At 34.6% G+C, this 9,580-nt stretch overlaps 2 long non-coding RNA genes across 4 annotated transcripts; one reads left to right on the top strand and one right to left on the bottom strand.

Moving 5' to 3' along the window:
* Positions 1-345: 345 nt before the first annotated feature.
* On the bottom strand, positions 346-1,695 carry LOC113274179. Its single transcript, XR_003322847.1, has 2 exons — positions 1,575-1,695; positions 346-1,176 (listed from the first exon to the last, which is right to left on the bottom strand). It is a non-coding gene; the product is annotated as an uncharacterized LOC113274179 (long non-coding RNA).
* A 572-nt stretch (positions 1,696-2,267) lies between these two features.
* LOC113276304 lies at positions 2,268-5,952 on the top strand. Of its 3 annotated transcripts, none has more exons than XR_003324278.1 (4): positions 2,268-2,557; positions 2,687-2,760; positions 3,113-3,663; positions 4,367-5,952. It is a non-coding gene; the product is annotated as an uncharacterized LOC113276304 (long non-coding RNA). The 3 variants fall into 3 exon arrangements; XR_003324277.1 differs by having other exon boundaries at positions 2,269-2,760; positions 4,367-4,667; positions 4,769-5,951; XR_003324276.1 differs by having other exon boundaries at positions 2,270-2,760.
* Positions 5,953-9,580: the final 3,628 nt, after the last annotated feature.

The raw sequence follows: 9,580 nt of genomic DNA, 5'->3' as shown, positions 1-9,580 counted from the left end.
CCTCACAAGTTCAAATTCACCCAATTCCAAGTTCTGGAATCGCAGGCCACCAACACTTATTTGACCGTACTCTTTTGGTCGAGCAGTTCAATCATTGACTAAACTCTCGGCAGCATATTTCCAGGTTTTGGATGAATTTATTTGGGGTTTTTGATACTACAAGAGATGTCGTGGGTATGCTAATCAGTTGGAGAAATTTACAGGAAATTACAGAGGGCCAATGGTTACCCTTGCATGATGCGCGACCTTACAAGAATTAAAGCTAGTCATAGAAACAATCTGAACCTATACATCTCCCACCAATTCCATATAACTATACATCCAAGAAATATTACGAGGCAGAAATATCTAGGTACAACCGACCTATCTTTTCAAGCATTCACTATTAATTACTAGGTATTCCCACACAGCGATTACATACGTGATTCTCCTCATAACATCTGTCGCCAAGAATTCAACATAGAAGTGGCTCAATTCTGATGCTATTTAGAAGCACAACATAATTTAAGACCAGGGATCGGATAATACTGACATAGTAGAATTACAAACCAATTAATATGACTAGCTACGAATTATTATAATCAAGTCTAGGTTTTCATCCCTAAAATACCATAACTTCAGTTGACAAAGATAAAAAATGGGAACAACACTACGAGTAAAACATGGGAACCCATGTCGTTGCCTCCGGCAACATTTGGAACGTTCTTTGACCATGAAGCAGATGTGGTTTTGTTCACCGTGGTGGTTGTCGTTTCTGTAACGCATTCAGCTTCATCGCCGATGATTGTGCAGTTGGTTTCTTTAGTTGTTTTTGATGAATTTTTGTGGGTGAGTACATGAGGGAGTTGTGACAGATTTTCCAGTGAAGGAGGGTATGATGACTGTGGAGGTTCAGATATGTTAGAAGGAGTAGGTAATGAAGATGAGGGAGGTGATGATTTGGAATAGTTAGAATATGGAACGTCTTTCCTCAGACAGAGTTTTTGAATCATTGATTTCGATCACAGCAAAATGTTGGTTCTTTGTCTTCTTGATGTTGACCTGGACAATTTCAGCATGCGATCCATTAGCCATCTCAGATTCGTCACCTACACCTAGTGTACCAGCTATGAGCCCCAGAAAACATACTCCAACACAGATCAAAAGAACCTTGTTATCCATATCTTCTACAAGTTCCTGAAAATAAGAAGACACAGGCAAAATGAGATAACAAAAACAACTACCTATCAAAACAATAACAAAAAATTCAGAGATAGATGTATAGACTCATACTTAACACAATACAGTGAGATGAAGATAAAGCATGAAATAGAAGTACTTGAAATTAAACAACTAATTTCGAATTCTATTACCTAGCAAAGTATCATATTGTACACATCATGATCAAAACATACAGTACAGATTTGGGTTTAATTTACTTGGTTTATAGCTAGGCATTCTTTAACATCAATCATTTAAAAATAAATCATAAACCAAAACGAGATAACAACAACCTGATCAGAAAACATAAATTTCATCTAGAAATGCAAATATATCAACAAAAATTACACAAAAAACAGAGAGAAATTTTATACCCTAGTAGTAGAAGCGGTTCAAGATGAGGGCTTTCAGAAGCTAACTTATCAACCAGCTCTTGAGTTTTAGGGAGAGAAATGTGAGATACAAACTTAACACTACAGAGTGAGAGCCTTGGAGCAAGAAATGGAAGTGGTGGAAAACAACAACAATTCAAGTGTTTATATAGAGGGGAAATGGCAAATGATGCCTGCACCGTATTGAATTAGGACTTGACTTTTGTGACATCCATGAAGTTTCCTTGTTTCCGAAAGGAAGCGGAGAACTAAATTCAAAAGAGAATCACTGAAAAAGTTTTACTCCCAATAAGGAACTTCATGAGTTGTCCAAAAAGTGGGAGAGACACATCTACGGCCAAGATACTGCTGAGCCTGAGTGGTTATGGGATGACCGGGAAAAACAAAAACTGAGCATTTACTCATCCTATCTGCCCATTTGGTCATTCCATAGTGGAGACCTAAAATGCTCAACTTCGCTGTTTGAGTGTTCCATTGCAACTGCTCTTAAGAGCTATAATATCACTTTTGGATGCGCGTAGCCGAGGGCTATTATATTTTGCACATGCCTTGATCAAGTCACTCGCATATTTTAATTCTTGTCGTGTTGGAGTATAAATTTTTGTGATGCGACCCAACCTAATTCATCTTACTATAAATAATAAACAAAAGGTCGACTTTTCGACCGGGTCTCTTTTCACCATTAAAAGGACCCTAAACTTATCAGAATACCCCGGTTAAAAATCCTAGCTTAGCAGAAGCACCAAGGACCTTCACGACATTTTCTTCGTTCTTTTTCCTTCTGCTCTCTCATCTTCTTCTCTTCCTAATCTAACAATATCAATCAAATCGGCAAACTTCTCCTCACAGACAAGGAAAATCCTTAACCTCACCCACCGAAATTTGGAGCATAATTCTGTATACGATTCTAATGCTTGAAATTTGATTGATTCTAAACCTAAATTTGAATTAGGGTTTTGTTTTGGGTAATTCTGCTTCTTTGGTTTGTTAGTTATCGATTTTAATTAAGGGAAAATTATATTTTTTGTTGTTCATCTCTATTTGGTTTTGTTATCTGTATTGAATACGAACCTTACGACATGATTTTTTGATAGAATTACTCATCTACTTTACTTTCATGGTTCAACTTAAGACCTCTTCGTCAATGGTTGAATTCCGTTGATCACCGGTAAGTGTTAAACACCCTTTACATGATTTGTGATAATGCATAGTTTCAATTTCTATTTCTATTTTATCATAAAAAAAAGTCGATTTCTGCTAAATTCAGTAATGGGTTTCTACCTGTTTGTAGAGATTCCTTAGAAGTTTAACAAAATGATTTGTGATAATTCATTAGTTTCAATTTCGATTTTTGCCAAATTCAGTAATTGGCTTCTACCTGTTTGTAGAAATTCCTTAGAAGTTAACAAAGTGTTCTCTCAATTTGGCACCACATATAGTATATTGTCATAAGGTTTAACTGAAACTCTCTGATCAATTTCGTAAAAAATATTTTGATTCGTTTTCCCTTTGATTTACAGATGACAATTGAAGCCAAGTCGAAGTCCAAGAATTATTGAGCTTGCTCGATTTCAAGAGCTAGCGGAGGCTGAGAAAGAAAATGAATGGCAATGCCAGTCAAGAGAATTCTCAACAAAGAGATGCTCGCTTACAATGGCGCCATTTTTTATACAAAGCAAAATGAGATTCAATGACCTTAAATGAAACATCAACAATGGCGTAATGCTAATGAGAGAAGAAAAACAAGAATTAGATGTGAAAACAAAGATGAGCACATAGCCGAAAGAAGCAAACAACTTACTACCCTCACTCAAGTTCGATCACAAGACCATGAAACGGGAACAAGTAGTATGTGATGAGATAGTATAATCATCGATCCCGGTTAAGCCATGTACTAGAAATACCAATTTTTAAGTATTGGTATATGCTTAACTAATTAAGGAATTTGCTATCAGTGATTTGTGGCCTGACAAACTTCTGTCGTATAGGTACTGGGTAGGGCCATTGATTTAAGGAGCCTAATTGCTGAACAGATGAACTGTAGGAGTTGGACTGTTCGCCCGAGAAACGGGTAAGCACTCTCTTCCTTCCAAATTTCAGTCTCATCTTTTGTATGATTGCCTATCTATGTGCTTCTTTTTAATCCCATATAAAATGCATCACTTTGGAGTTTGGACCGAACTCGATCTTTGATGTGTTAGCAAATAGATTAAAAACCTTCATATTTTTGTTCCAACATAAATGTCCACACCCCAGTGTACTACCTGGGTACCTATTTAACTCAAATAACCTTCATATTTAGACCTTAAATATTTTTTTGTACTTCTTTTAAGTAGAGTGAGTACTTGAGTTGAAATTCATGGAGGACAGTACCACGAAAATCTTATTTAATGATTTCTGGATGTACATAAAAGAACTTGGTGGTGTTATTTAATCATAGTCTTTATAGTCACACAATGTCACAATCTGCACCTGAAGTAGCAAAATTTGAGCGGCCGGGGCATATGCTACTTGATCCTTAGTTTCTTCCCATGTTGATTCTTCTAATTTCACTTTCATAATTTTACTTTACATTTCAATAGTAGCAGAAACGCCTTAAGAATTTATTAAAGTTGGTAGTTTGTTATTCGTTGTTATTTGTCTAAATGCCCAACATAATACCATTATGTAATTCTGTAGCTAATTTTTGGTGTTTTCATGAAGTCAATTTTTATTCATATTCTCTTTTAACTTTTATGACAGATTTTAATTTACTTATGTTGTTACGTTTGTAGCTGATTTCTATGGTTTCGGGTCCTAACAATAAGACTGTTGGAGTATTACTCAGAGAGAAACAAAAATTCTAGGATTTGGCGAAGGCTGTGCTTGATACTGCTGCTGCAATACGTGATGGTGGTTATGCAAAGCTGAAGTGAAAGGATCATCTTCAGGAAAAGAGTAACTTTATATATTTTACCCATTTATGGAAGATATTTGATGATATCTCATGCCAAGTGTGGAGGGAGCATCAACCTTAGTGGTTGGATGTTTGTCGTGGTCAGAGGGATGAACACTTGAGGCATGATGCTTCATGAGGTACTACAAAAGCAATTAATGTATTTACATTGTATTAATTAAATTAAACAATTAAGGGGATATGATGTAAAACCAAGCACCCTCTTGACATGACTTTGCAGTAATCCCAGGGGTGTTGGTGATCTTAATTTGGAGTTATTTGGATAGCTGTTGTGAGGGTAAGGGTAATTGTTGGAGTCCTCCAACTTATAAAAAAGTTAATCAATAAACGATAAGTTTGGGGGTCATAGAACGGAATGGCACTCTCATCGCGCGTGCGTCTTTGCTAGTTAGATATTAAGGAAAAAAGCAGTTCACATAGTTGTTCCTCTCATCAATAAGCTGGACAAATGGGGATGTGATGATTTGAAATTGAAGAACTTTCTTCTCTATTACTAGTTCTTCAGAATTCTTCTATAGATGAATTGGAAGAGGATGTGATGATTTGGAAGAATCATAAGTCAGGAATATTCACTGTGGCATCTGCTTATGAGCTTGAAGTTGGTGATACAGATGTGGTTTCCTTCCCAAAAGAGAAAATTTGGTCTACTAAATGGCCTCATAAGGTGGGGTTCTTTTTATGGCAGGCCGCTCTAGGTCGTCTCCCTACTTTAGATAACTTGCAGAAGAGGGGTAGTGCTCTGACTACTAGTTCCGGCAACCCACAACCAAATATTTGCAAGCTTTGTGATCTTTTTGTGGAAGATGCGAATCATTTGCTCTTGACTTGTCCTTTTGCAGTTGAGGTTTGGCATTACTTTCTTCCCAGCGCTAATTTTACGGGGTCTCTGCAGCCGACTGTGTTAGAGGTTTTGAAAAATTGGAAGAGCTGTCATCTCTCTTCTCAAGCTAAGGAACTTTGGGATAGATTACCTGCTAGCATCACTTGGAGTTTATGGAAGAAGTGTAATGCTCGTACTTTTGAAGGGATTCAAAAACGAAGCGAAGCTATCATTACCGAGATAAAAATTCAGACTATTCACTGGGCTTCCGTTCATCCGTCTATGCAGGGTGTTGCAATTAATGATGGGATTGTTAACTGGAGTCATAAATTTTTTGATCCTCATTAATTTCCATGTTTTTTTCTCTTTTCTTTCGTGTTTTTGGGTGGAACACTAGTTTAGTTCCATTTTTTTGATCTCTTTCAGTAAATGGAGATCTAGGTTGTATTTCTTGGTCTCTATCAATACAATTTTGTCATTAAAGAAAAAAATCAATAAGCTGGACAAACTAATAGCCCAATTTGGGATTGATTCTTTTCTTTTTGCAAAAGCACTGTAAACATCTATTTTAGTAATACATTTTTACATGTATTTGATAGAAAGATATTTTGATTTTCACCTAACCTTTAAAAGCTAGGGAAAATGAGCTTTTAAAGGCTCTAAAATCAAAAGCTCCATGTACTACCTTGATTTCTTTTCCTATTTGTAAATTTTTTATTATCTATTTTTCCTGAAATTCTTTTACAATCAATGCTTTTTTATCTACTAATTGAACTTGGTTCCTCAAATAAGCCGTATAATAACTCAGTTTGGGATGGATACTTTTCTTGTAAAAGCACTTCAAACATCAGCAGTGATACACACGGTGCTGCACTTCGAAGTATATCTATACTTTCCGTTCAAACATCTATTTGAGCTAATATTCTTTTACATGCATGTTTGGTAGAAAAATAATTTGATTTTCACCTAACTTTTAAAAGAAGGTAGAAATGAGTTTTTAGTAGCCAGCTCCAAATCAAATGCTTTCACTGGTATTTATTACCTGGATCTCTTTTTATAACCTACAAGATTTTTTTTATTTATTTCTTTTGAAATTTTCTCCAACCAATATTTTTTTATATTTATATTATCATGTTATTCTCCTTAATTTAATATTTGTTTAACTCATTTTCTCAAAAAAATATAATCTTTGTTTAATAAAATATATTGGTTTCCAAAATTTTATAAATTTAATAACATTATAGCAAAAAATAAATAAAAATGCAATAATAATAATGATAGTGATGCTTCAATTTTGTATACTAATAACAACAAAATTAAATGTTAGAACCAAATTTTTGGAATTATCAAAAACCATTATTACAGAGCGGTTTACAAAATGACCATGTTGTTATACGCTATTTACAAAATGATCATATCGCTGTTAATTTTAGAGTTATTGGCTTATTCACTACTGGTCCTACTAATTAAAGATTTAAGTACATCACCAAATTATCTTATTGTCCCAAACAAAATAATTTACATAGATATCATGGGGTATATTTTTAATGAATTCGAGCTTTATATCTTGATAGAAAATGGCGTATACCATCCAAGTTCAGGTGTCAAATGACATTCACCCCCAAAAAATTACCCCTTACCTTTTAGTGTTTAGCGTAATTCCAACCCATTTAGAATCGTTAAAAAACATTTACCACAATAGGTTCACCACTTTCCCTTTGGAATTTAGCTGAATGCCAGCAATCATCTATTAGTGGCTTGAAAAACCGACGTAGAAAGGCAAATTTACTTTTGTCTGCAAATTCATCGTTAGTGTCAAAAGGTATTTAGGTAATAGATAACGTTTTCCCGAATTGAATGAAACATATAAGAGTATAGTCTTTTTGTTAATGTGTTGTAACAATCTGACCTATCTATTGAATTAATCGGTATGATCTTTTTGTAAAGTCCCCTTATCTGCTACGACGATGCTATTTTAATCCAAAATTTAGCAAACACTTTTAGAAAATTCCATTACTTTTTAGAATATAGGTTACCTTTCAACTGTTATTTACATAAAATAATATCTTTTTAAAAGTCTCAGCAATACCAAATGAGGTGAATATTAGTCACATTACTTCATTTTTTGTCTCAATTAAACATGATAAGAATACCTACCGCATTACTTTATTTTTTTTGGTTTGGTTAAACATGATAAGAATACCTACAACTTTATTTTATCTATCTACAACTTTATTGTAGTTCCAAATTGTATAATTAAGTTTTGGTGTGTTATAGAAAATGTTTCCAGTTGCTCTCATTTGAATTATGTGCATGAACACCAAATGAGGTAAGCTTTATTTGCATTACTTTTTGTTCCATGTGCAGAGTTGATAGAGAGTGGTAATGAAAGCTAGTATTTTGGTGCCAAAACCATGAACACCCAAATAAATCCATAAAAATGCAACCGTATGAAGCTAAAATTGCCCGGATGTGGATTTCCCAGTAATTAATGACTCTATGCCACAAGTTCTAAAGTTAGGTGAGCCCACTGGAAGAAGCTACTCCACTGGTCCACTGTTTAAAGAACAGGCTTATTATAGGGGCGGCATGATTTATTAGAGGATCGGCATTGTGATAGAAATGTCACTTTAGTTGGTTAAGGGATGTCTTAAAGGGATGTAAATTGATTAGATTGTCCTTTTCATCTTAAATCAACCAAAATCAAATCAATTTTTTTTAAACCTAATGAATCAAAAAAAATCAAATCAGTTTTTTTCATCATCTTCTTCATCTTCTCTTCTCCTCCATCAACCGTAACCTCCATTAAAACTGAAAATTTCATCGTCTTCGATTAATCGACGATTCGAAAAATATTTGGAAAAGCCCACTTAGGATTTAGTTTATCGTGTTGGATTTAAGTTAATTTTGTATCAAAAATTAGGGTTTTGTATGAAAATTGAAATTGAAATTTCTGGTTGCATGTGAGTTACGGTTGGTAATAACTCAAATACGAACCGTAGCTGTAGATTGGGTTGATGTTATGGTTGGTTTTAACTCAAATACCAACTGTAAGTTCTTAGTTTTGAGAAATATGTTCAGTTACGGTTTGTATTTGCATCATATTTATCAATCGTAATTGAGTTACGGTTTGTTACTCAAACAACCATACCAACCGTAAATAATCATGTGTCTTAAGAATTTATCAAATAATGATTTACGGTTCAAAAGTTAAGCTGTCACACCAACTGTAGGGTAGTTACGGTTGGTCTCGATTCATTAGTTACCAACCATAATTTAGTTACGGTTTGTTGTCCAAATTTAATTACCAACCGTAACTGGTTTTACAATTGGATCTTCCCAAAATTTAACCAGTTACGGTTGGTATTCGATAACTTACGAACCGTAACTAAGAGTTACGGTTGGTCACGAGCAAAATCGCAACCGTAAGTTCTTCTGAAAATTTAAAAGTTTTGATTTTGTTACGTACTTTAGATAATTTTGAGCGAGAAAAAGCTAATGGGAACTAATTTAGAAGTATACCGGGTCACTGGAATCACTCATTTTGGTTGAGTGAATCAAAATCTAGGGTTTCACAAATATCACAAAAGTTTTTCTTTTTCTTCTCCTCTAAACTTTTTCCTTTTTAACTCTAAAAATCTGATTTTGTTTTGATTTTGAGTTAATATAAGTGAAATTAATCATGAACACTAAACTTGATTATGATCACTAAACTAGGTTATCAATAATGAGGGTTAATTTGTCATTTCCAATTTTTTGATAAGGGACACCTTGAATGATCATGTAATGACCCTTTTTGTCCTATTAGAATGCCGCCCCTCTAATAAAACATGCCTCCCTTATAATAAGATTGTTAAAGAGGGGAAGTGGTAAATGTTGTACTTTCGTGACACCCACATGATGTTTGGTGGTTTCCCAAATATTACCACCACCCAGGGGTGAGCAAAAAATCTGGAACCGCGGATTTCACCCGTATCCATCAGCAAAATTGCAGGTGAAATCCAATCCGCAAGATCTATGGGCCGGACACGGATGGGATTCTCAAATCCGCACATTTTAGCGGTTTGGTTGCGGTTGGACTTTGAAATCCGCGGATTTAACCGCACCGTAGAAGATTAATAGAAGTATCAAGTTCTGCATCAATTACAATAGAATGGTGGTATTAATACGAATATTGTCAAAACCAACAATATCAAAAAAAAAAAAAAAATC

The sequence above is a fragment of the Papaver somniferum genome, chromosome 4 (genome assembly GCF_003573695.1).
Source record: "Papaver somniferum cultivar HN1 chromosome 4, ASM357369v1, whole genome shotgun sequence".
Classification (NCBI taxonomy): Eukaryota; Viridiplantae; Streptophyta; class Magnoliopsida; order Ranunculales; family Papaveraceae; genus Papaver; species Papaver somniferum.
This window is presented reverse-complemented; position numbering and strand designations above follow the sequence as displayed.